This window comes from Phalacrocorax aristotelis, chromosome 8 (genome assembly GCF_949628215.1).
Source record: "Phalacrocorax aristotelis chromosome 8, bGulAri2.1, whole genome shotgun sequence".
In the NCBI taxonomy this organism is placed as follows: domain Eukaryota; kingdom Metazoa; phylum Chordata; class Aves; order Suliformes; family Phalacrocoracidae; genus Phalacrocorax; species Phalacrocorax aristotelis.
In genome coordinates, this window is record NC_134283.1 from 32,279,526 (window position 1) to 32,306,441 (window position 26,916).

The 26,916-nt window shown below is 43.7% G+C and overlaps 1 long non-coding RNA gene across 4 annotated transcripts in view; it reads left to right on the forward strand.

Moving 5' to 3' along the window:
* Window positions 1-23,943, forward strand: part of LOC142061347 (uncharacterized) — a 39,229-nt gene extending 15,286 nt beyond the window's left edge. For 2 of the 4 annotated variants that reach the window (XR_012662117.1, XR_012662120.1), the window contains 4 exons: window positions 1,706-1,828; window positions 2,411-2,531; window positions 15,988-16,118; window positions 16,505-23,943. This is a non-coding gene — a long non-coding RNA (uncharacterized LOC142061347). The remainder of the gene's footprint in view (window positions 1-1,705; window positions 1,829-2,410; window positions 2,532-15,987; window positions 16,119-16,504) is intronic. The other 2 variants (XR_012662118.1, XR_012662119.1) reach the window with 2 other exon arrangements.
* The last annotated feature ends 2,973 nt before the right edge of the window (window positions 23,944-26,916 follow it).

Below are 26,916 nucleotides of genomic sequence, written 5' to 3' on the forward strand. Positions count from 1 at the left end.
ATGTTCTTCTCTCCTCATATACTTTTTATGGCTCTTTTCTGCCCCCAATCCAATCTTTCAACAGCTTTAAATGTGAACATCAGAATTGGATATACTAGTGGTTTCAATGATGCTGTACCCAGAGGTTGAATGGATTCCTTATTTCTAATCACTTCTCCCATTTTATCACGCTTTTATCTTGAGCGTTTGTGGTGAGCTCCTTGCCCATTAAGACCTCCTAAGCCATAACCATTGCACTCCAAGATAGAGTTTTCTGTTCTGTAAGGGCAGCCCATATTCTCTGTTGGTTCATTGACTGCCTGTTCTTGAAGTTACTCCCCTTGTACCTTGCATAATATTAAGTAGAGAGCAGCCTCTCTACTTCCTCTATTCAGGATCTCTTCAGGATCTAATAGTTCTAAAAAGTGGTCATACTGTGTTTCTATAAATTGGTTCTCTAACCTTTTCTTCCTTTGTGCCATTATATCAATTTATTTATGAATATAATAGAGGTTCCCATGTTTAGTATTTTACCTCTCAACATTAAGCACTCGGTCCTCTTTCTCTGGTGACTGATAGGATAACTATTTGTACTTACATTCTTACTGCCAGACAGTTTCAGTGTATAGTCTTTTCCAGTAAGAATTTTAGGCTGACTAGAGTCCTTAAAACATTTTCTTTGATATAAAAAAAGACCTTTCACTTTTATGACTTATACTCTCTTTTCTGTAGTTTATGGCCACATGCTATGGCATACTGTTGGTTTTGTCCCTGGGATTTACTATTTTCTGCTGTTGTCAAAATCTGATTTTTATTACCTGTGTTTTACTTCATATAGCTTTTTTTATTAATTAAAAAAGTGTTTATATACAGGCATTTATAGTTCTTAATTTGGGGGACACCTTTGTTTAGCTTCTTAGTCCAATGTCATTTTGGTATAATAAAATTTTGCCTATGAACTGTTCCTATCCACGTGCTAAGCTTTTTCTCTGAACTAGCTGGGTATACAGAGTGTTTTTGTTTTACCAACCCTTAGCGATCTGTTTGCCTTAGCTCATGACAGATTCCCCCCAGCTCCCACTTAATTAAACATATCATATATGTTTTCCTTGTGAAAAGTCTGATTTCCCTTTTGACTTTTGATGGAGACCGTCACCTCCGGGTAGCGTCTTCTTTCCCTCTGCCTAATTTGAGTTGTGTATATAACTGGAAGGATTTCAGAGAAACTGTCAACAGTACCTTGGGGCTAAATCTTCTAGCCAGCAGTCTGACTTTGCCTTCCAGGATCCTTTGCTTGTATTTCCCTTTAAAATTTGTGACATCCAGTAGGACCTCGTGCTCCTCCCAGTACTTTCTAGCATCCACCTAGGTGTCTCATAGAAGACCCCTTCATATTCTGCCTACAAGACAGCAAATCTCTGTCGTCACATGCATGGCTGCTGGTATGCTCCTGGTATTTAAATTCCCATCAGCACAGTAGACTGAAAGTTCTCAACTGAAAATGTATTTTCAGATACAGCTTTCCTGGAGTTCTCAACTTGCTTTTCCTCAGCTGGAAGACAGCTTCCTGCTAGGTTAATACTATGCTGTGCTATGCTATGCTATTCTATGCTATGCTAAACCTCCTCAAAGGCAAGAGGAGAGCAAGCAGTCTCAGCTTGGCCTAGTCCCTCATGCCCTTTTGCACTGTTTTTGTGCCTTATATTTGTTCTCTCTGTTCCTCCAGATTAGAAGCTCTGGCCTCAAACTGCTCTGGGTATGTGCTGTGAGAACCATGTGGGCAATGAAGGCAGTAGGTGAAGCAATTACTGAAGTATTAGTGATGACCCCGGAAGCTCTTGGAAGGCAGGTGAGATCACTGAGTGTTACAGAAAGACAAACACAGGTTACTTTTTTGAAAAAGACAAATTGGGAAGTTAGAGACCGCTCTTTGCAAAAATAGGTCTGAAAAAATATTACACGATCAACTTAAAGCAAATAGAAGATAAAAAGCAAAAAAGAAGACATATATTTACCAAGAATAAATCATGCAATCTTACTCTAATTTCCTTCTTTGAGAAAATAATGTCTAGTAGATGAAGAGGAGGCAGCAGATGGGACATATTTTGCTTTAGGAAAGCTTTTGAAACTGTTCCACATGATTCTTTCAGAAGCAGACTAAAGAAATATGGTCTATATCAGTGTGCCCAGTATTTCTGGCTGTGTGAGACACTTACCTTGTTTCTGTATAAGGGAGAGACCATATGTTGCAGCCCTTCCTCTAATGCATAACTGTACTGCATTGTGCAAGCTTAGAAAAGCCAGTGCTTCCTGGGGCAATGAGATTTATTGCATATGTGCAAAGAGATCCACATACTGCCATGATCAGAGGCACTAAGTGGGCTACCAGCAAAGACTTCCTGCAGTGTACTCAAAATAGTCTATCCCGCAGGCAACCCTCCTCCCTGTGGACTCTACTCTGGATCCAGAAAGGAGCAAGGCACATCACAGCCAAATTCATTGTCCTGGCAGGCCATGGGGTTGTTCACAGCTTGAGGTTCATCGTTTAGAAGGTACGTGATATTACTGTAATGGGGGTGGCAATGGTGCACTGTCAGACTGGGAGGTTATTTTGACTGGAGTCCTGCTGGCTTATGTCCTGGGCCCAGTTCTGTTCAGTTTTTTAATTAATGACCTATATGATTTAATAAAGAACTCAGTCAAAATTTGTGGATAAACCAAGATGCACTTTGAAGGTCAGGATCAGACTTCTAATGATCTTGAGAAACTGGAGAAAGTGATCTAGAAGTCACCAGTATGAAATAAAGAGAAGCAAGTGCTGTGTGCCACATTTATGAAAAAGGAAACAAGTACCAAAATATAAAAAAGGGTATAACTGAGTGTCTGAAGCATGCCAGGAACAGGTGTTGGAATTAGAGAAAATAAAAAATTAAACATGAGTGATCAATCACCAGAGTTTCATACTGGGGGGTGATAAGGAAATGTATTATTAAAATATGGGAGGAAGTCTCATTTTCTGCAGTGCTGTTGAGGGCTTTTCTGGACTTCTGTGTCCACGCTTAGTGCTAGGGGGAACTGGTGGTGTGAATGATTTAGGTACAGATGACAGAGGAATGAGTACAAAAGAAATTTTGGAAGTGGAATCACAGTGTTACAAATTGTCATAGTACCAGACAAGCAGATTCTCAGTTGTTGGTGAGGTAGTTTTTACAAGAGAGATAAGCTATATAAATCAATGTGAAACTAGATTGCAAGGTTTTAACATGCAAAGACAATGATGTATTTTTATAGGTGACAGTTGTGGAAACTCACCAAGTAAGCAACACGTGGTTCAAGATCACAACTCCTCTTCAAGAGGAATAAGAAAATTCTTGTAATTTAGAAAGATGGAAGGAACTAAAATCAATAACATTGAGGAAGGAAATAGTAAAGAATGGTCTCAGCAATTAAAGTACCAGCTAAGCAGGCCCCATGAAAAATGGGCAACTAGATCAATAAAAAAAATGTAGAAATATATCTATACAAATGCTGCAACTCTGAAGCCTAAAAGAGGTGAACTAGAATGCCCGATTTTAAAGGAAGTTATTGACATAATAAATGCCTCAGAAACTTGGCAGAAGGGTAGGAAACTGTAATAATAGGGAACAAATTATAGAGGAAAGCTGGAAAGGGGTGCATTAGTGGTGAAGCAGTGGAGAGTATGAGGAATTGTCCCTAAATGAAGTTTCAGCAGAGGACATTTTGGAACAAATCAATAAAATGAACAGTAAGAAAGCACCAAGATAAGATGATACTCAATCAAGAGTTCTGAAAGACCTCAAACACTAGATTAAGAGGAAGCTAAATGTAGCATGAAAAGTGTCATTTAAGTTGACCACACTGCAAGAAGGATGGAAAGTGGCAAATGTGTCTTCAGCCTTGAGAAAAAGGACTCCAGGACAAATGTGGAAAACCACAGATCACTCACTTCCAAACTGAATAAGTGAGTAAAAACTACAATAATAAAGAAGAGAACCAGTAGACAATTTCATAAATGTGATTTATTTGGAAAAAGTCATTACAGTTCTTGCAGAAGGAGACCATGTCTCATAAATCTGTTTGAACTCTTTGAAGATGTCAACAAGCTTGTAGGTAAGGCTGATCTAGTTGATAAAGTGTGTACGGACTTCCAAACAAATGTCAATAAGTCTTTCTGCAGAGACTCTTAAAGTAGTTAAGCTGAGATAATAAGATGTCCTCTTGTAAGTAAATAAGACGGAGACAAAATGGGACAAAAAGTGGGAGAAAAGATCAGTTTTTCCAGTGAAAGGAGCTCTACAGCTTAGTCATGCAACTGTTTGATTTAGGACCTGTGCTTTTCAGTATCCTCATAAATGATTTGGAAAGGGGGGGGTGAATATTGCAGTAACGAGGTTTGTGGATGACACAAAATTATCGGAGGTAGTTGAATCTGACCCTGAGAAGAGAGTCAGATGGTTCTCATGGCAGTGAGTGACTATGTCCAAAATGGCATGTGAAAGTCAATGCTAATATATGTAAATTAGTTTGTCTGGGAATATACATATTTTTAGAAAAGGAAAAAAGGAAAAGAAAAACACGATTATGTGATTATGTCACTGCATAAATATTTGGCAAACCCACATATTGATTAATATGTGTAGTTCTGTTCATCCTGTCTCATAAAGAATAAAATAGAACTAAAAAGGATGGGTGGGAGTTATTTAGCTCAGAGATTTAGGCACCTAAATTTAAGTTTCTACCTGTAGGTGTCAATCTATGAGGTAGATATCTAAACTCCAACACTAAATCAAAGCTTTTTAATCTGAATTCACCCACAGAAAGTGGATGAAGACAGACTGGTTTTCATATCAGGACAGAGAAAGTAGTCAGGTATAGGACAGAGATCTTGAGGTCTCCTGGCTAGCTAGGAAACAATGAAGAGGGGATGACTATTATTTTTAAGAATAGGAGAAGTTAAGGATACCCCATGAAATTATTAGTCATCAGGCCTAAACCAGAAAGTCATACATTCTCATATAACATATTATTAAATTGTAGAACTTATTGCCAGAGGTTGTTGTGTAGGTCAGAAGTATAAATGAATTAAGAATTTCTGGAAGGCTGATGGGAAGCCGGTGTCCTGCCAAACAGAATTATGAAGGCACATTCAACTGTCAAAAGCCAGGTAGAAGTACATGGGTAGGCCTCTGAGGCAGCTAAGTAGGACAGTAAAGGCAATTTCTAGGCCAGAACAGAGACTGTGAGTGAGAAATTGGTGTGCACCCCACCAATAGTTCTTTTTGTGGTCAGTGGGACACCATGAAGAGAGAACCACAGCTGGGTCTCAGGAGTAGGAAGTGTGGTACACTCCAACATGGACTTTGGGGGAAGGAGAGGGAAAGGGAGGGAAAGAAATCCTGTGCAGAAATTGTAGGAAATGAGGGAGACTGATGATAGCCATAAACCAATAACTGTTAGCATAGGTAATGTCCAAAACATGGAAGCAAGAAGCAGTGTCTGTAGCTCATGGTCTTCAGCACCTCAGAGTGACTGAATGAAGAAAATCCTAGAAACTGCTAGCAGTACAGCTGTTCCCAGGACTTGCAGCTAGCTGCACTCCTGCCTGGGGCTTGAAATGTAGGTACTAGAATTTATTTGGCTAAATCTAGTCTTTACTAGAGCAATGCTCTAGTGGCTTTTGAAGACTTAAACTGCTAACAACCACATTCAGCCCAGCTTATCTCTCTCTGCCTGAAATCCCTGGGTTTCACTGACCAGCAGTATTTCAGTCATCACTGAAGTTGCAGATGGGATCCTGAATGCAATCAATAATGGCCCAAACACGGTCAGTTTGGATGGATTGTCTCAGAGGAATAGCTAACAAGATATGCAGGGCTGTGAAGAGTAAGGCTGGAGAACATCTCCAGCTCTCTGATATGGGGGAGAACTGAATTATGAATGTGGCTACCACCGTAGATAAGTTTAGTTTAGTATAAAGCTGTCTATAGTGGTCCCAAACTTTCCTCTTTCAATCCTGCTTTCATTTTCTATTTTGTTTGGATATATTTTCATTATTTATTTTGTGCTTTAGAAAAATACTGGCTTCTGTTTTGAGTTATTCCACTGGCTGTCCCCAGGGTATTTCTACCTGGCTCTTAAATGGTTGCAGGTATTTTCCTGTGTACTTAGGCAGCCATGAATTTGGCTCCACAGACCCCAGAAGGACTTGGGAGTACTCTGGAAACCAGTATTGCTCATCTTCAGGGTGCCAACTTAGAGAATGATGCTTTGATTGGATTGGTAGCACTACTTAAAAGCAAAATTGGAATCTAATGCAGCTGTCTTTAAAATACACTTTAGTATTCCATAAGAAGCCTGTAATAACATCAGAAGTGGAAACCTTTAAATGAGGGTAAATTTGATGGCAATTTTTATATCCCTCGCTGTAAAGCATGGCGAGCTGCAACGTGGTAAAATCCATTAATACTTTGGGGATTTATGTTTTTTTTTATAAGTTGGGAACTACTAATTAGCTCAAAGTGAAACTTACTGTAAGAACATGCAAGTTCTGGTGGGAGTTGCTGATTGAGGAAGTACCATCCTCTCCCACAAAGCCCAAGGGCCTGAGCCTCCTGTCCATGAGGGTGGTAGAAACCCACTGCAACCTCCTGCTTCTACATGAAATTCCTGCTTTATTAATCACCTCAACCAAAGACCATGATTACAAGTGCATTTCTTCCAATACCAGTATGAGGCTTAAGCAGTTTGGACCCCTTTCTGTCCCCAATCCCTTTTGATCATGATGAGGCTGCCCAGGAACCTGGGACAGAGAATGGGGCTGCCTAAAAACTACTTTTCCCAAAACAGGGCTATCCTTACCTGGGATCCACCTTGATCCACTTTTTTATGTAGTCGTAACACAGTTGTACTGTCACAACTATGGGGCTGTCACAGGACCCTCATATACTGGCACAGCCTCTGAAAGGAAAAGATTTGTAATTACACGCAAAAAAGAGAGTGCTGCGAGTAATCTCGGAGCTTTGGTATGCATATGTATGTTCTTCAGCCTCTGGGTAGGGATGATCTGCTTTCCTTGAATACCTGTCACCATAGCAGGACTTTGTACTTACTGCCTGATGCTCCGTTTGAATTCTGTGACCACAGGACTGTTCCTAGCATTTCTTGAGTTTTCTGACCTAGAAAATATTTACTTATTTTCTACAAAATCAGAACTGCTATCCCTGGAAAAATTTAATAAGGTATTTTGGTGCCTGTCAGGGAGTTGCTAGTGGAAATTGGGGTCAAAATGGTAGCATGGTTCTGGACTTAATTAGACAGGCTGCTTTTTTTTGGAGAAGTTATTTTAAAGAGTTGGACACTGGGACATTTTCTGCATTGAGTTAAGAAGAAAACAGCTTTAAAATTTGTTTCTCTATTTCCTAGAAAATGAGTTTTCTACATGGTTTTGGATTGTTCAGCCAAATGTGTCTGTTTTTTCATGATATGTTTCACAACATATTTGTTATGTCCAGACATAGAATGTTTGAATTAATCAAAACTGAAATATTTATGGAGAAAGCCATTTTACGTCCATCTCTGTCGTAAGACTGGCTGCTTTGATAGGGATTAGAGGTTGTTACACTAATGACTTAGACTTTTGTCTCATTGCCAGAGCAGTTTCCCAATTTAGAACCTTTTCTTCTGATTAATATTTGTATTCCTCCCACAATTCCTCTTCTTATAGGAACTCGTACTGGGAATTATTCCAGACCTACATAATGTCTCTGAAATCTTTTTATCCCTCTGTTTGCTGATCAGTGGAAAGGATTTTAATGCCAGGTTAGGTAATCGAGATAAATCCTAACTTCATCTAACTTTATCCCTCGACCATGTCTTGGATATTCTAGAAACATTTTTTGTGATCCATAAATAAACTCACATAGGATTTTGATTAATCTTTTTTTTTTTTGCTCATCTTTTTTCAGTGAAGCACCATCACATTACATGGGAGATCAAATGGAGTGTATGACAACTTCCACTGTGCACTAGCTTGTTTAGTGCAACATGTTTTGGGGGGTTGAAAACATTAGTAAGTTCCAAAGACAGTTTTGTGCACAGCTGGGCATGTACCATATATTTTGGTACTATCCTGAAGCAGTAATGGCTTCTAGCACCTGATAATGCTTTCTAGCCCCATTCAGTTGTTTGAATTAGCTTACATAGTGGTGCAAAGTATACACTGATTTAATTCACATCATTTCTAACTGTACCTTGTTACAAAGAAAAGGGAGTCAAGCTTGTTTAAAGTAGGTCTCTTGCTGGCACTTGAAGTCAGCAAAGGCGTGGATGCCAGTGCAGTTTGGGAGGGGTAGGGCTCCTGGCTCGGAGAGCCGCATCACAGCGCTGCCTCCTGAGTGCTACTCCCTGAGCTTCTGTGTGCCCATTTGGGACACTTTGTGGCCACAAGCCAGCCACTTCTCATGCACAGTCATGGGGAGAAGTACACACCTAAGGAAAAACCTTCCCAAAAAACTACATCCTGGTTAGAAAACTATCTATCCTTGCATGTTTAATAATGCAAGGCAATAATAGGGAGCAGGGCCTGAGCCCATGTTAGTTTATCCTTATTCATTTGACTCTTTTTAACTCCAGCAGAAGGTTTCAAGCTAACCCAGAAGTCGAAGTTTTCTTACCAAGAAGAAAACTTTGGTCTGAGTGACTGCCGAGTGACAGCTCTGTACCTCAGACCCATCAGGTTAAGTGAGCCTGGAAAAGATGGTAGCTCCAGTTCGTTAGGAGAATTGGACTCCATGTTACCCTTGACTGTCCTAATGACAGATAGGATGGAAAAACCCTCTCTCTTGCTTTGACCCAGAGCTGCTCTTTCCTCTGATGGTTCATTGATCCCTTTGCTTCCCTTCTCATTTAATAGATTTTTATAAGTTGGGCATTTACAGATCTGCTGCTATTAACATTCAATGTTAGTGGACCCGAGAGCTTCTCTGCCAACTATGCTGGAGCTTCTGAGCCTGCTGATTTGAAAATGTTCATTGCTGATAAATTCTAACATCTGTCTCAGTTACTAATAGACTAGAAAGTATTTTATCATCTTCAAGCAAAGAAAGCAAATCATCCTTCTTTCCAAATACTGAATAAAAGTCTGTTTGAACACTTCTGCATTTTCTGCATAATCCTTCCCAATTCTCCTGTCTGCACTAAGCAGTGACCCTGTACTGTTGCTAGGATTTCTTTTGCAAACACAACTTTCTTGTGCTAAGCTCTGTCAGCCATGGGTTTTATTCTGAGGTTTCTTTGTTTTGTACTTCTGTTCATGTAGGTCAGGAGTTTTCCTGGCTATTGATTTACAACTAGTTACACGCAGTACCAGCATTTGACATTTCTGTCTTTGTTTTCCTTTGCTGATATCACTACCAAACTTTAACCACGTGAGTCGATTGTTTTAAGATTTTGTGTTGAGTGTCTGAATCAATCCAATATTTTTCACATTTTTTAAAGTGTCAGGTAAAATGGCAAAAGGATTCGGAAGAAGATACCATTTTTCCAATGTTTTAAATACATATATGTTTGTAATATATCTTTTGTTTAATATTGAATATATATATAAATAAAAACCGCAATAGCAATGCCACATAGTCCACTTCTGACAAGCTAGTGTCTTAATATTTGAATTAAGGGCTTGAAATTTAGGAAAGAAATAACCTCAGTAAAAGATGTGCATTTTTTCTTTTCCTTTGAGTGGCGGTCAGTCTATGTATATTCAGCTGAGACTTGCTGGCGTTCAGCTATGTATTCCACAGAGACCTTGTCCAACCACAAGCACCACTCCTGGCTTCAGGCATGAGCAAGATTTTACCTGCAGTGCGCAGCAGAGGAGCTGGTATGTGCTGGCAGGCCTCAGAAGCAAGGCAGGTGGGAGGACCTGGAAGGTAAACAGATGTAGGGTGGGAAGAGAAGCAAAAATAGCTGGACAGGCACAGGTGGGTACAGGGAAGGTCTATAGGATAGAGATGGAAAGATTGGTGCTCGTTCAAGCATGTTGGCTCTTGAGAACGTGGAATGTAGCCTGACACCATGCAGTGCCTCCTGTGCAGGTCTGGCAGCAAATACATGAAACCACCAGCACAGCGTGTGTATTCAGCCTCAGTCTACTTAAGGTTTTTATAACGGATGACAACATCATATTGTTATCAGTAACCTCATTATTTGTAGATACCAGGCCACAGAAGGGGATGAGGATACCACCTCACAAGCAGGGACATAGAGAAGGCAGAGCTGTTTAATGCTTTCTTCACCTCAGTCTTCAGCACCGATGGTGGGATCAGGGACTCCCAGAGCCAAAACTTGGGAGGCGTTGTTGACGCTCTTGAGGGCAGAGGGACCCTGCAACAAGATCTGGACAGACTGGAGAGCTGGGCAACCACCAACTGTATGGAGTTTAACAGGGCAAGTGCTGGATTTTGCACCTAGGGCATGGCAACCCTGGAGGTACAGACAGACTGGGGAATGAGAGGCTGGAGAGCAGCTCTGCAGAGAAGGCCCTGGGGGTTCTGGTCGATGACAAGTTGAACGTGAGCCAACAGTGTGCCCTGGTAGCCAAGAGGGCCAGCTGTGTCCTGGGGTGCATCAAGGCCTGCATTGCAGATGGTTGAGGGAGGTGATTGTCCCGCTCTGCTCTGCAGTGGTGCAGCCTCACCTTGAGTGCTCTGTGCAGGTTTGGGCACCGCAGTACATTAAGGATATAAAGCTACTAGAGAGTGTCCAGAGAAAGGCCACAAAGTTGGTGAAGGGTTTAGAGGTGAAGCTGTACTAGGAGCAGCTAAAGTCACTTGGTTTGTTCAGCCTAGAGAAAGAGGAATCTGAGGGGAGACCTCATCGTGGTCACAGCTTCCTCACAAGTGGAGGAGGAGGGGCAGATGCTGATCTCTTCTCTCTGGTGACCAATGATAGGACCCGAGGAAATGGCAGGAAGATGTGCCAGGGGAGGTTTAGGTTGGATATTAGGAAAAGGTTCTTCTCCCAGAGGGTGGTGGAGCACTGGAACAGGCTCCCCAGGGAGGCAGCCATGGCACCAAGCCTGACACTATTCAGGAAGCACTTGGACAGTGCCCTCAGAGATATGGTGTGAATCTGGGGTTGTCCTGTGCAGGGACAGGAGTTGGACTTGATGATCCTTGTGGGTCCCTTCCAACTCGGGACATTCTATGATACTACCAAAATGCTGTCTTCTTCAGCAGCAGTATCTGGGGAAGAGCTCTATCCAGGCAGGGCTACCTGTGCTCCCTCCATCTGGAGAGGCATCAGCAGGGCTGGAGGTAAGGCAAGCAGTAAAAGAGGGCTTACAGATTATAGCATGATCACTGAAGTTCAGGTGGTAAATCTGCCCTCTCTTTCAAAAGCTATTCATGCTCCTCAGACTCTTGTATACCTTGTGCTTCATCACCATATGTCAGAGATCCTCGTTCCTTTATCAAAGCTGTTATCTCTTGTTCATGCCAGCCTCCTCACACCACTGTGCCATCCCTGGATAGAGTATATGGGCAGGTAAACATGCAGAATACATGCATGTAGAGATACATGCATGCAGCTACTCCTACATGGACTAACAAAGCCCTGCCATAGTGCTGTATCCTCTCCCTCTCTTCACTTGTGTTTGCTTTGGACTGTGAATTTCAGTGACCACAGGCTACTAACTGACAATCCAGAAAATTGTCCAGGAAAAGAATATCTATTTATCCTGTGCTGAAAGTTTTCCCATAGCACCCACTACAGGTCACAAGATGCGAGCAGAGTGTCCATGGCCCTTTGATTTGTCTGAGTAGGACAGTTTTTATGTTCTTTGTACCCTAAAGCCCAGTGGCTTTCTATTATCAGAACTACAGTTACAGCACTTTCAGTCTGAAGGGCTTTTCCTTAGTGAACCTTTCTCTTGTACTTATACCACTGTATCTCTTAATTTTCATTATTAGCAGATGGAGCATGAGTCCCAGTTCTTTCCTTGTGTCCTTCCTGCCAAGAGCTCTCTGGTGCCGAGGCGTATTTTGTGGATACTTAATCTTGCACTACTTTTCTTCCAGTGATTTTGATTAATTTTATCCATGTACATAAAATTATTTTGTGAGTGATGCTTTCCATTAAAAAAATTATGTTGAAAGTTAGGTTTACTAACCTGATTCCACTGAAAGCATTTCATGCTCCCTTTTTTTTCAAATTTGAACTTCATTATTATTTTTCTGTAATCCACTTTTAATTGTAAGTACCCAGCATTCTGCTAGTTCACGCAGCACCAAATGACACAAGGTTGCTCTGGAGTGCTCCAGTGAGTGTCTTCTGGGGAATATTGAAATGCCATGGAAACAACATGAGAACCATTATCTGAAACAGCCTCTTCAGGCAAACCATATGGGGTGAAATATTCTGCACTGCTTCAATAATCCAAGCACAGATATGTTCACTGGTAACTCTGTAGTAAGCATCAGTCATTTGCTTTGTCTGTGCAGTATTAATGAGCCATTTCAATAGACAGCAGGTTTCGACTATATTTGCTGCATATTCATGTTGCTTCCTTCAAGTTGTTTCAAAACTCTTTCCACTAGATTAACTAGAAAGTCTCAGTTATTCTGTCAAGTGCTAGGGTACCAAAGGCATGGACCATACTGTCCTTTCCAGCCTTGGCTAGCATTCAGAAGAGAGGTGGTGTGCTAGGCATGCTGCCTTTGCTGAGCCGTCCTCCACTGGGGAGGCTTTGCTGCTGCTTCCAGCACTGTTTGCTGGGGCTACTTCTTTCTGTGCACGTAAAACCTCCTGATTGCATTCTGGTTCATCTGTCATACAGGGGTTGTGGTTGTTAGCAAGCAGTGGAGCCTTAAGACACTTTTTGCAGATGGGCACACATTATTATGGTGCAGGAGAGAGAATATGCAAAACCCAGAACACAGAGCACAGAGGGAAGAGTTGTACACTTTGACTAGGCTGATTTGTGCTGTGCCTGTTAAGCATCCCTCTGTGATGCTGTTGTGATATAGTCAGGGGAGCTGAATCACTCCAGGCATTGGTCTAGGTACTACAGAGCCTCCCCATGCATGAATACAGCATTTTCCATGGGGCAGAAAATGTCAAAAAAATTCCAGACAAGTTTTGGGAACCATAATGCACACAGAAGCCTCTGTGGGGATACTGAAAGCCAAACAGAGGGCTCTGGGTAGTACGGAAAGCCAAATGGAAGGCTTCAGGGTGCACCAAAAGTCACCTGAAATTCAATAAATACTTTAAAGTACTCCATTTTCTCTTTGTGAGCATTTGAAAACAGAGTCCTTCCTTAATCGTAGTGCCTGGTGGTAATAGCTACATGGAGCTTAACCTGGACAGCAGCCTAAAAAAAGTAATTTAAAAAAAATTAGTAAGGTTACTTACAGGTCTTTCTATGGAAAGACACACCACAAGTCTTGAACTAACCACTTCCCAAGCAAGGGGAGTCACATATTTAAACCTCACCACGAGGATAATTAAAAGGGGAAGGAGGTTGCCAGCACCAAACTAGATTGCCTTAGGTGCTGGTAATTGTGGAGGGGAGAAAAAGAGGGTTTTTTAATCGCAGCTCTGTTTTTTATGCTACATCTGTTTTACCAAAAAAGGGAGAGCAGAAAGTGAGCACATGATTTATCCAGCAGGACAGAACCAGCAGTGCTGTGGTTGAGGGGAGGTGAAAGAAGGCAACCAAGGGCTGGAAGCAGTGGCCACATCCTCAGGCCGAGTTTGTTGCTGTGATTGTGCCAGGCCTGCTGGGGCTGGCTGAGTGCTGCCATGCCTCTGGAGCTGGTGGAAGAGCTACAGGCGAGGGATGCTTTACCTTCTTTTTTGGAAATGATCTTCTGAAGGGAAAGAGCGAAGACTAATGTTTAGCACAGATGTCTGTGAGTCTGTCCTGCACCCTTTTCAAGTCCTTGTATTTCTTTGTGGATGTTGTTAGAAGCAAGTTTTAGAGAACTGCCTTTTCCTCCTGTGCAAAAAGTGAACTGATAACACTGCACTGTCCCACCTCCAAGGTCTTGCTGGCTCCTTTTCTCACATCAATCGATTCCCCACCCTGAGTTCCCACTGCCCATCCAGAGCAGGTACAGCATCAGGGATGCTGCTGCCAACTAATGCAGCTGAGGTCAAAACATGTATCTTCTTCCTACCAGATATGTCTGTTCAGGCAGAATCACTGCTCTGCTGTTAGGAAGAGCTCAAATATAAAGGTGCAGGAACTTACTTGTGTCTCCTACCACCTGAATCTCCCAAAGAGGCAGCTGCTGCTTCACCTACCTCCTCAGGGACAGGCAGCCAGCACCTGCTGGGAATGCCATGCAGGCAGGACCACGGAAGATTCTTCGCTAGGTAGGGGCACTGGCGAGGGGGCTGCTCATCCTGTCTCTGGAGAGAAGGTAGGACTGTGCGCATGTCTAGGCTCTCTGGATTAATTTCTGCTACTGCTTGCCCAGTGCAGGAAGTGCTACAAAGAAAAGAGAACAGCTTTATTGCCCTCATCCTGCCTCTCTTCCTTGGGCACCCAGCCCTTGCTCCAGACTGCTTTCAGGACTGAAACAAGGAGTGTTTCTTGTCTGCCCATTGCCCAGGCTCTGCTGGGAAAACAAGATTTGAGGCGCACCAGCTTCTTCCCAGCAACCCTTCCCTGCTAATAACTGCAGGAAACCCAAAACTATACAAATAACCTGGCTTTGGCTGCTAAAAGCCAGGTAGAGCAAAGAACTGAAAAGCTGTGATGGAGGTTTGGAGCCTTCCCCTCCTTCTTTGCTCTTGCACACAAAGAGGGGCCCAAGGCATTGGGCCCCGATCTTGCAAAGAACCTGCCCTGGCTGGGTGAGGCAGCCCCAGAAAGCAGCACAAGGGATTGGTTTTGGGGAGCTTTATTTGTTCTTTGCTTACCGCTTTCTCTGACATGACTTTAAACTGCGCGATTCACTTTGCCAGCACCACCTTCCCTTGCTGCAGAGCAAATCCCTTCATACCAGAGCAGCCTCATGTGCTGCCCCATGGTGAATCCTGGTTCCCCTCCCCTGGAGAAGGCCCAGCTCTCATCCTGCCCTTCTGCTTCAGACCAACTCATCGGCAAATGGCTTAAAAAGATGTGTCCCTGCATCCCATCCCCATGTGGTCTGTGAGACCATGGGTCCTGCCCTTGCCTCACTGCTGCTTGATGGGACTGATAGTCATGAAGGCTCACAGAGCACATGGAGGGCTCCTGGGGGCACAAAAGCACACAGATTTCTAGGGGCAGGGGACACCAGAAAGCAGATTGAAAGCTCTGGGGCACTCCAAAAGGCACATCGAGGCCCTTGAGGGCTCTGGTAAAGAAATAGAGGGACTCTAGGGGTACCCAAAACCACCCCAAGTGGCAATGTTGGAGCAGAAGGACAAATGGAGCAGTGCTGGTTTCCCTTTTGCCTTTCCAACTTGCCAGGAAACTGCAAAAGCAAACCAAGATGTAGAGGGGAGCAGGGGGGAGACAGAGGGATTCAGAGCACTGAAAAACAGACGGAGGGATTTGAGGGGCCCTGGTAGCACAAAAAGCCATATGCAGGGATGTGGGGGGGCACCATAAAAGAACAAGAGCTTCTGGGGACACAAGAGGGGCACCAAAACCAAGGAAATAGTGTGTGTAAGAGACCTGTTTTGGTTTTGGGTTTGGTTTTTTTTTTCCAGCAGAAGGAGTCCTATATCTGTCCTTTCACCTCCATGCGCTGGCATCCAGGTTTCAGATGAATTTCACGGTGTGTAAGCATCCTGAGAGAATTTCCTTCTTGTTCGCACTACGGAAGAGAAACACTCCTGTTTCCACTCGGATCTTACAATGGCTTGTCAGTGACAAAACATTCCCAAATCCTCTCATTTATCAAATGGCCAATCCTGTTAACAGCTTAAGAAACATAATTACCTGCAATCTCTTCTGCTATTCATTTTATGCCTACATTTCCCTCTCTCTGGCAGCTTACCAGCAGGCAAGTCAAGAGCTGAAGCACGGCTGCAGCCGTGGAGCGCGTCAGCAATGCAATTTCCTCTAATCACCTGCACAATGATCACAGGAGTTTTGCCTCCCTGTTTGTAGCAGCAAGAAGCAGGTGAGTGAGGAAGGCACACGGCCAAAAGCATTGCCTAACATACCACCAATTGTGAATAGGTTTCCAAGCATAACTACATTTTAAATGCTGTTCTGTCCGTATGGTGGGAATGTCATTGCTTAGGATCAGCTTTTGAGGCACAAGAAGTCACAGCCAGATTTACTTGTCTGGGAGATACATGTCAGCAGGTGGGCTCAGGGAGAAGCAGCAAGAGAGGCTGGTGCAGGCTTGGGTGCTGGAAATGGCTGAGCGCTTCATCAGCTAGAAAGCAGGGTCTGAAACATCAGTAGTTGTTGAACTAACGGGGAAATCGGGACCAGCTGGAGTCAGTGGGAGCTCCTGACTATTGCATTGCTAAAACAAGCTGATTTTGTCTTATTTCACAGTGCATCTGCAACTTGTGAGAGACTTCACATTGGCTCATTTGGATCAAATATCAGGGAGGATTTAGAAGAGCGGTGTTTGCAGGCTGGAGATTTGCTTCCTAAATGTTGGTCACGTATGGCATATCTTGAGCCAAAGAGAAACCCCTATGGCTTGGGGACTATTTCCAGGTCTGTCCCACCCACACCAGGTGCTGGGAAAGCTGCCTTTTGTGCCTTAAAACCTTGTACGAGCCTGATGTTATCGTACATTTAACTGGCCCAGACATGCTTCTGTCTACACTCTCTGTTTAGACATGCCTTCAGTTCTGAAGGATTTTTCTTATGCCTACTCTACTCCTCTTTTCAACCATATCATCTATTTCGGATCCTTAGTGTTTTGGATAAATGATATACATTTCTTCTGACACTTTCATATGTTATTTTTAAGCAGTTTTTTATGCTGCTTGCCAACATTTTATCCTTACAGTTCTTTGAATTTTGTATTGAAACGCCCTATGAACAAACTGTATACAAATCAGAAGGTCCTTTTTTAAAGTCAGACATCATCTTGGGGGATCTGGAGGCTTTTTGATCCTACTAAGACACTGAATTCAAGTATATTTTGGTCACTATTATAGAATAACGTTTTTTTAATAGTGGTTTGAACCTCAAATGCCAAATTTGGCCAGAACTGCCTAAAGAACTGCTTTTCCCATTGAAAATAGTTTAATTCACTTCTCAAAATTCAATCACTTAAAGTGACTGAATTTCGGAATGGCCCAAACGCCACCCAGACCCAGGCACCAAGGAGCTTGGGTGGCTCTGGGCTACCTGCCCAGAGCCGTGCGCTGCTTGGGAACAGCAAGGAGTTGGATAAGAAACTATCTGGGTCTTGAGGAGGGACTGAAGCAAGCTTGCTTCTTGTGTTTAACAAGATAGAATATATACATAGGGACATTAAGAACTGCAAATGAATAAACTGAACCTAAAGAAAGTGAAAACTGCCCCAATAAAAAAAAGTAGGACAGCTGTGCTTTTATACAAGAACTTGCTGTTTCTTTTATGACATTTATTTCAAATCATGCAAACCCTTCAGAGCAGCTCTAATGCCCAGTGGAGTTCTCCAACCTAAATGTCTCGTCGTCAGTGTAAGAAACAAAGATAACGTAATTTGAATGCTGGATGCAACAACGTAGGCTGCTCTTGAGGCTCATTCTCCCTGCTCCAAATGGGAATGATGGCTCCAAACAGACTCACCAGAACAGACTGAAAAGCAGACATCTCATTTGTGAGGAAATAGCCAATATCTCAGCTTTTTTCCCCCGCATTTGTTCCTTCCTTGAAAGAAAAAAACAAAACAGTTGCATAAAGATGCTGCTATTTCAAAGCAAATTTTAAAATGTTTCTGATTTGCAAATGGCATTTCAGCATTTTCATGAGAATAAAATGCTACGATGATGCTGTGTTTAAATATTTCATTCCAGCTCCCTGAACAAACTTAAAATCTTATTATAAGTCGTTTTGACATAAAAGTGTGCTTCTCTGTGGTGCCCGTAGCTTAGACATCTCCAGCTTCAAGCGCAGCTGCAGGAGCCCTCCCTGCTCATGGCTGATCAAAGGCAAACCATGCTGCCACCCGCAAGCCACTGCTCATCCCCGGCACCCAGCCCAGGAGTAAAAAAGGATGCTGAACCTCGTGAGTACTTCTTCCCTAGGGGCAATGCCGTCTATGAAAAATACATGTTGCTGTTGTAACCCTACTGTGAAAAGGTTGAACAAGTTAGGCAAACAAAAATATGTTGCCTTAGTTCAAATTTTACTGAAATAAAACATTAGCTAGCGCTGGCTGCTCAATTAAACAGTTTGCCGTGCAGCTTTTGGAGAGGAAAATGCTGAAAAAAGGATTTCAGAGAACATACATATTGTGTGGAGAAAACATTCGATGAGAAATTTTCCAAACCTCCCTGCAATTCCCATGCGCTGCCATTCTCCAGCATGCGACATGTACGTTGCCCTGAAATTTGGAGGACAGCTTATGGCTGTGTGTGACTGTGCTGTGACAACTACCAGTATGTACGTGGGGTTGCAGGGGGGATGCATTTCAGTTAGTTCTAATGTGGGACCAGGGAGCTGTTGTTCTCCTCCTGTAATACTGAGCGCATCTTTCTTGGGAGATGCTGGCTCTCCTCTTCCTCAGTGTGGGCATTTAACCCCAAAATACCCATTGCCACTCTGCTAATGGGAGCAGTGCCGCTTTACCTGTCAGCGCTGGCACTCCGCCATGGGAACCAGTCCATCACTCCCACTGTTGCGACTTAAACAGCATTGCTGGCTGTGCACGAGGATGCCCAGCTTCTCATCTTTATTCCCTTGCTCCTTGTAGTTAAGTGCCAAACTAATTTTGCTGGGCCTGAGATCTGCGATGCCACCATGGTAGCGGCTCTCCCAGGGTCTCCAAGGACCTGTTTCAGGACTCCAAGCATCCTGACTCCATCACCTGACAGTGTAAGCCAATGCCTCTGCTCGATGAGACACTTGGATATTTCTTGTGTTGCCTCTACCCTTGATAACACCCTGATCCACAGGGTGGGCACAGGGTTGAGCCTGCAGGAGCCTAAGCCTGTATCCTGTGGGTGTCCCAGAACAGGACAGAGCATAGGACATGTTACAGGAGAGGACAGGGTTACTTGCTCTCTCACCACATGGCTCCACTGAGCCACCAAACAGCCTTACAGAGGCTCCTGTAAGCACTGGCGTGTTTTACATCTCCATCGTTCTCGCTGAGTAGCTTTGACAGCTCTTGATGTGTGCGAGTGAGGCCCCATCCAGCACAGAGGGAGGGTACAAGCAAGTGGAAGGCAGGGCTTATGTTTGCCACTGATAAATGTATTAGTCTTTAAAGTGGAATTTAAACTACAACCCTTTTTCAGGCACCTCAGCACTGTGTTATTTTGCAGGCCATGTAAGGGAATGTGATTTTGCCTTTTTAACTGGAGTGTATCTTATGCTAAGCAGTGAGATTAAGGGTAGGGATCCAAAAGAAGTTGCTGGATGGCAGAATTGCCTTTATAAATAACATTAATAATTTATCCGATCCAGGGTTTTTTTGGGTAAATGAAATACCTGCCGCTGTATAAAGCCCATTGAATAGGAACACATCTTGGCTTTTATGAGGCTTGGATTAAAGAAGGGAAATGCTAAGGGGCTTATCTTCACTTCAATTTGCAGCCCTTCCGGCTAATGGCAAACTCATTTAAGAAGCTCCTGTGTTTGTGCCAACTCTGCCTTTATTCTCACTGCCGGAGCTTGGCTGCATTTCTCGCCGCAGCGCTGGAGAGAGCGGAGAGGAAGCAGTTTATTTTCTTGACCTCAGATTACCAGACAAAAGCTAGCGAGAATAATTTTCCTTGGAGTCCTCCCTATTGCAAGTTGCTTTAAGCATCTGCACAGCGGCTGCTGAGGACATGGCCGTCCAGGGACCCCACGTGTGAAAGAGGACAGGGCTGGTGGCTGAACTGGGATGAGTTGAAAGAGCACCTGTCATCTTTCTTCTAGGACGCCTGCATCCTCCTGCACAGACAGTCATGAAATGGCAAAATTCATCCTCTGCAAAGCCCATGAGCTGTCACTTCTCAGCTCTTCTTTTATGCTGGTAAAAATCAATTGCTTCAAAGTTCACTGAAGGTGAAGGCAACATTTGCTTTCCATTCAGAGCTAAGCAGGCCATCTTCGAGAGCAAATGCTCTCAAAAGGAAGAATAGCAAAAATCAGCAGAAAAATTCTCAGAATAATTTGGACTAGGAAAGGAAAAAGCAATTTGCTCCCAGTTATTCCACAGACAAAAGTATGAATAAAAAAATCATGAGCTATTTACCCTGCCTGGACTGTTTGCATGAGTTTTGTGCTATTCCAGTTTTGCTTCACCAGCCCCCAAAGACCTTATCACTGGATCCTCAAGGCACTTAAAGAAAGCATGAGGTTTTATTTTTTTTTTTTTGCATGCTGGATCAGCAGGGACCAAAAGCAGAGAAAACAAAAGGGGTCCTAAATCTGAACCACGCTGATGCTTGCGTGTGCATTGACCTGGATCAGAGACCGAACTCTGGATGGCTAACTCTAGCAGTACAGAAATTTTGTCCAAAATAGTGTTACAAACTCAGGTGCTTTGCATTCAGATAGCAAGGCTGTAGCAAAGGCACGGTGGGTATTTACAATCTGTTATAGAACAACCTGATACATGTCATTAGCTATTCTGTTGTAAAAGCAGTTTATGTTACCCACATCTGCTGTTTAGGTGGCCCAGCCAGACAGATGCACTGCTCAAAATGCCAAAGACTGTGCTGCTGCAATGAGGAGAGGAAAAAGAAAGGAAAATGAAGACCTCGTAAGCTTTATCAAAAACCACCAAAAAGTCAGGAGATTTGGGGATTACACTGTAATTACATTACCTTAAGAAAAAAGTTTACTGAAAATTTCCTGTTTTGTGTTGCCAGTGCTTTTCAGCCATTAGTAACACATAACTTCTCATTGTCTTTTCCTGAGGCACAGATGGGCTAATCTTCAGCTACCTGATAATTACACATTGTTTGAAACTGTATCAAAAGCTTCTGTTCCTGCATTCCTTCAGCAGCCGTTACAGCTCACAAAATCCCTTGATTGGGGCTTGCAAGGGTCTCTGTCCATCAGTCTGTCCGTCCATCCATTCATCCATCCAAAGGGCTGGGAGTGGAGTGCCAGAGCATCCACGCTCACATATAGGCTTCATAGGCTGCTTGTACAGATTTGCACCATTTCCAAACTCGGTGGAGCAACTGAAGCTCCACCAGAAGCATCTTCTTGGCTTGATGCCAGTATCCAAGGTTAATATGGGATAATGTTGCATCAAAATGTTTCTACTTAAATATGCATGGCGATGCTGATGTCATGGGGGAATTAAGGATAAACCAATATGAAATGTTAGAAATCAGCATAACGAAGGTTTAGTCTCAGTTCTTGGGCAAAGCTATGGACTGCTAAATTGGAGAAAGGCAGCCCATCAGCTCTGTGGAGAGGAAGGTTGACAGTGCCCCCTTCTCTAGAGCCACAGTGGAGGCTGGAGAAACCTCCTTCTCCCTTGATCCCTCCTCTTCAGGAGTGGTTACTCTGCCAGTTGAGCTCTGATTGTTTTCAGAGGGTGTTCTCTCAGCTGGTTTGAGGCTGTCCTGTGGGAAAACACAAAAGGCCTCACTCATGTTTTCTGCTTCCCCATCATCAGGTATGCCTGTTGCCTTATCAAAGAAGGAAACTAAATTGGGTTGACATGACTGGTTCTTGACAAACCCACGTTCTTTGATTTTATTCTTCATTTTATGTCTTACAAATGGCTTATTTAAGACTTTCTTCCAGCCTCTTTCAGGGAATTGAGATTAAGATGATGATTTAATTTTTAATTTTTTTTTTTTTAAAAGTATCCTCTTTAAATAGAGGTGCTTCTCTCATCTCCAGGGACCTCTACACCTTCATGAATTTTGAAGATAACCACCAAGGGTTTATTGTTGTTGTTGGGTGCATTTCATCAGATGCTCTCATTTTGTATATATTTGACATATCCAAATGGCTTTAAACCTCTTTCCTTATGCTGGCCTTCTCCACAGTTCCCATCAAAGCCTATTTCATTAAGTTCCATTCACAATTAACCTTTTTATAAAGACTGAAACAAGATGGGGCAAATTCCTGCTTGGAACGTTCAGTCTGTTCTCCTTCCCCAGACACGTACGCCCCTACACATCTTGCTTTTCTTATTTTACATCTAATTTATTTGCAGACCCTTGCTGGTTGCCTTCGAAACCTTGTGCGCACAGACTTAGTCGCTCTCATGCTGTGAACCTGTATTATTCCTCTATTCTCCCCCAGACACGTGCCCATTTTGACTTTCCATACGACTTCTTTCCAGCTTCCAGACCCTGCTGCTGCCATAATGCCATCTAATTATACTTCTTATCTGCTTTCACAGGGGAGCAGTCTGCTGTTGTGCACCATCTTTGGTCTCTTCTGGGAACTGCCAGTTCTCATACGTTTCCTCACCACGTATTTCCATCCAAGAGAGCTTCTCTACTTCTTCCTTGATCTCTGTCAGATGCTCATTATTTTGTTATTTCTATTCTTCTGACTTACTGTGCTGACGGGAAATGATGCTCAGGTTATACATAACTTCTCCTATTCCCAAATCTCTTGGGTTGTAAGTTAAGGACTAGCCTGATAAGGCTGCAAAATTGAAGGGGGGGATCACTAAAAGCTCCTAAAATCCTTCTGGCAGTGGTTCCAGGTGGGTCTGACTGGGCATCACTGCAGAGAAGGTGTTGCTTGGAGTAAAAGATACAGAATTGGCCGGTTGGTCCCGGAACTGGCCATTCGGTCCATTTTGGATGGCATGTGGGAAGCGGGGCTCTGCGGCAGGATCCCCCCAGACCCTGGCATCTCATGGAGTAATTTCTGATGTTCTCCATGCATATGGGGATTGGATGATAAACAAGCTCTGCTCGTGCCTTGGCTCTTCAGATGACGTCTGTATTCTCAGCTCAAAAGGACCAAAGTGTTGCTCACCTCCGTAGCCCTGTTTCTGGGTGCATTTGGCTGGAGCCTCTGTGCAGCCACACCACTTGCATGCCCGACATTTACCGCACTGGCCTGAAAGTCTTCTCGTTTCTCCCATGGCCACTTGGAGTCAAGTGCCACTGGAAATGTGGCTCCTGCAGGGAGGAATTTCAGACGCCCTCAGTTCAGATCCTAGACATTTGTGAGTGCAATTTTGTTTCGGGTTTTACAAATGCTATTCCGCTCACTTGCTTGCCTCGAGTAATGAAGCAGCGAGATAAAAGACAGGACCACAGAAGGTTGTTAAAAAATTACTTGCAAATTAATGTGAGGACAAGGTGTATGAGTTAATATCGTATAAAGACCCTTGAAATCGGCATACATGTGTGCACCCTCCGAGCACTGACATTCGCAGGCAGAACTACACTGGTAACCAAGCCCAAGGGGCTTGATTAACAGGAAATTTTCAGAATGCCAATTAGAGCAAAGTTTACCGAACAAATTGTTTGCACTTGTACCCTAGAACCATCATGAATTTTAATTCAGCATGGATTTACGTGGCTGAAACAATAATTAAAGATACATGAATGCCTTGTGTTCAGGATACTCCCCCACAGCTACACTGTAGTCTTGGGTGGGGAATGGGGTGAGGAGCTCATTTGGGCAGGGTCTGCTCTCACTTGGGAGGACGTGGGGTGCAGGAGGGTTTTCCCCATGGAGATATAAGGAGTTTCCTGAGTACTGAGCTCACTGATTCGTGCAGCTGATTTGTCTTTGGTTTCTTTTTTTCTCTTTTATTTTTTTCTTCTTCATTTTTGTAACCTGACAAAGAATGATCTGTGGGGCATTTTATCAATAAATGTTGGCTTGTCTTTTCCTGCCTTCCACTTTTGGTGGCTGTGTGATGTTAAATCAGCTGCTTGGGTCCTCCAAGACTGGATCCTTGCCCTGTGCTCTCCCTGCAGCCTGGGAGGGGACATGGGGATCCCCTGTCTCCTTATCCCTGATCCTCCTTGGCCAGTCCCAGGTTTGGATGCAGGGGAAATGCCTTGCATGCCACCATAATGCAGGGAGCTGCTTTGCTGGAGGAGAAAGCCGTGCTACCACATGGCACCAGCGAAAAGTCACAATCAAGCAGCGCAATATATGTGTATGCCTTCATTTGAATTCTTCTCTCCCTCTCCTCATGCAGGTAAATAAGTTACACAATTTTAGAAGAAGTTATTTTCCGTCACTACACTTTTAAATGTCAAGCTCCTGGAGTGGAGTCTCCAAGATAGTTTAAGGTCAGTCAGGCTTCAAGGAAGAAATACACAGGTGGGGAAGAAAAGCTGCTGTCAGGCTGTGGCCCAGCCTAAACTCAGGCTGTGGTCCAAATGATGGGCAAGCATGAGCATCCCGCACGGATGCAGCACCCAGGGGCACTGCCCTCCCTGGACTTCAGCAATTGCCCTCAGTTATGGAATAACTAAAGACTTTGACAAAAAACCCAGAGGCTGAAAATGGTCTGGCCCGTTAGTTCAGGAGTACTGATGAATAATGCATATACATACAAAGGTCGGTTTACAAATGATTAATTAACCTTAAGAGAGGTTATCCTCATCGGCAACATCCATCATCCTAAACAGCTTAATCATGTCTGCACAAAACAGTGTATTTGAAACACAATTATTTGAGAAAGAATATTGAGGAATCGTGGAGCAAGCACTGGACACCAGCAGCACTCCCTGCAGAGGCGGGCAAATGCCAGGCACAGAGGAAGGACCACATCCAGGTCTCCAGACTTTGCTGTGCCACGTGTGGTGTAAGACAGGCTCAACCATTGCTTACTGGAGCCTGGCGCCTGCTCACATGCGTGCCAGGGTATGGCTGGGAAGGTGCAGAAATTGCACCTTGGCTATGGTAAACTGATCAGGCATTTGTTTTCCTGCTTTAATGTAAGAACGCAGCTCTCCTGCCAGAGAGAGCTGCTCCTGGTGCTTCCTGCTGCGACTAATGGCTGCTGTGCTCAGTGGGAATATTGCCTGGGCAAACAGGCCTTTAGTCCAAGGGCTTTTTGCATTTGTTATCAGTGATTTGTTATCTGTGTCTATTAAGAGAGTGCTCCTAAAAAGCACTTCCACTGTGTGGCGTAATTGCTGGCTGATACCTGGGTGCTTCCACCGAGCAGCGTCTCTGCTAGAGCTTGCTCATTTCAGCAGGGACCTGAGCAGCTGCTGCTGCTGGAGACCTGGTGTGGTCCCCCACTCTGGGGAGAGCTTAACCCCTCTGCCCCCCGATTCAGGCTTCAAGAGAGCCTGCAACTCCAGGAAGGGTCACTTATGATAATAAATGTTTAGTTTTAACGTAAGTGGGTTTGCTTTATTTAGGCAGAGGCATGTTTGGCTGAAGGCCGGCCCCCATCAGTAACTCTTGCAGGGCAAATGTCAGTGTGTGGAAATCTTGTCTACATCAGAAGAAGGTTGCTGTTCTTCCAGCTCCTTCTTCCTTCTACCCACTCCTTCCCCTCCAAAACCAAGCAGGACACAGAGCTCACCAGGGTCTTCTTGTACAAAGAACAATTTGCCTCTGGCCTGGATGCCTTCAGGGGATTGAATGCTGAGGGTCCCCATGCTCATGAGTTCAACCGAGAAATGATGGGGACCCCATGCAAAGCTTGGTGCCACCACTAAGTTGGTGGACCACCAAGTCTTTCCCACCTGTCTGCTTATTTCCCATGTCTCCTGGCTGCCACATCCATGCAAAAATCATTCCTGACCTGCTGGAAATGGGAGCAGTATGGTGATGGAGACCCTCCAAGCAATGCCAGGGGAACAACACCCACTGTGTCTGCTCTGCCTGGTGCTTCTCCTGGGGCTACAGCTTTAATACACGTTTATGCATTTTTATGGGTGTTTTAGAGGCACGAAAATGATTTACAACTTTTCATATTACATTTTTTTAATCCTTTAAAATTAAAACAAATCTTTTTCCTGCTTTGCCCAATTTTAAGGCATCTAAAAGAGATCAGCTCTTGCAGAAAAATATGGATGGAAGAAACTCCTAAAATCCCCAACCACTGGAAACAAAATTGGTATATTTCCAAGTGAAGTACAATAACAGAGTGAACATACATGTTTAATTTGAAAATGTTGATTCCAAATGGATTTTTCTTTAAAAAAAACTTCCCCCAAGCAAGTCAATATTTGTAATCAAATTGAAATTTCCTCTGGGAATTATTTATTTTCATGAGGTCTAATTTTTTGTGAGGGAAAATTTTACATAAGAAGGTTTTAAGTCGCTTTAAACCAGCTTTAGGAATCTGGGCAATGGGAGGGGGCTGGGAAATCCCACTCAGGCTGCAGCCCACTTGCCTTTGATGAGGGTGATCTGATGAAGGAGTTTAAACTGACTTTCCCCTTTGAAGAAGGTAAAGAGTGAGCAGAAAGGAAGGGGAGAATGGAAAGGAGGTATTCAACACCAGTTCCTCCCCCCCTCCCCTTATATTTCTTGAAAACACCGCAGCATGGCACAGGAGTCACCTCTGGCAGTGTTAAACATCAAAGTGAGACATCCAAGCTGGCTATTTCGGGCTTCCTACACAGCCAGAGGGGACACATAGCACTTTGGGGTGGTGTGTAGTTCACCTACCCTTATATGACATCTACTGCAGGATGCGGTGAGTTGTGCCATTGACTTCATGTGCCTCTAGCAGAGGAGGAGCTGATGGTGACAGGTCCACCTCCATGGTAGCCCAATGAATCCTATCTGCACTGCCTGACCTGCTGTTGATTTCCTAGCAGAGCAGGAACATGCCTGGGGGTGCTGCACGGGTAACACAAAGTGGCCCCTGAGGAGGAACAGGCACCTTATACTGCTGT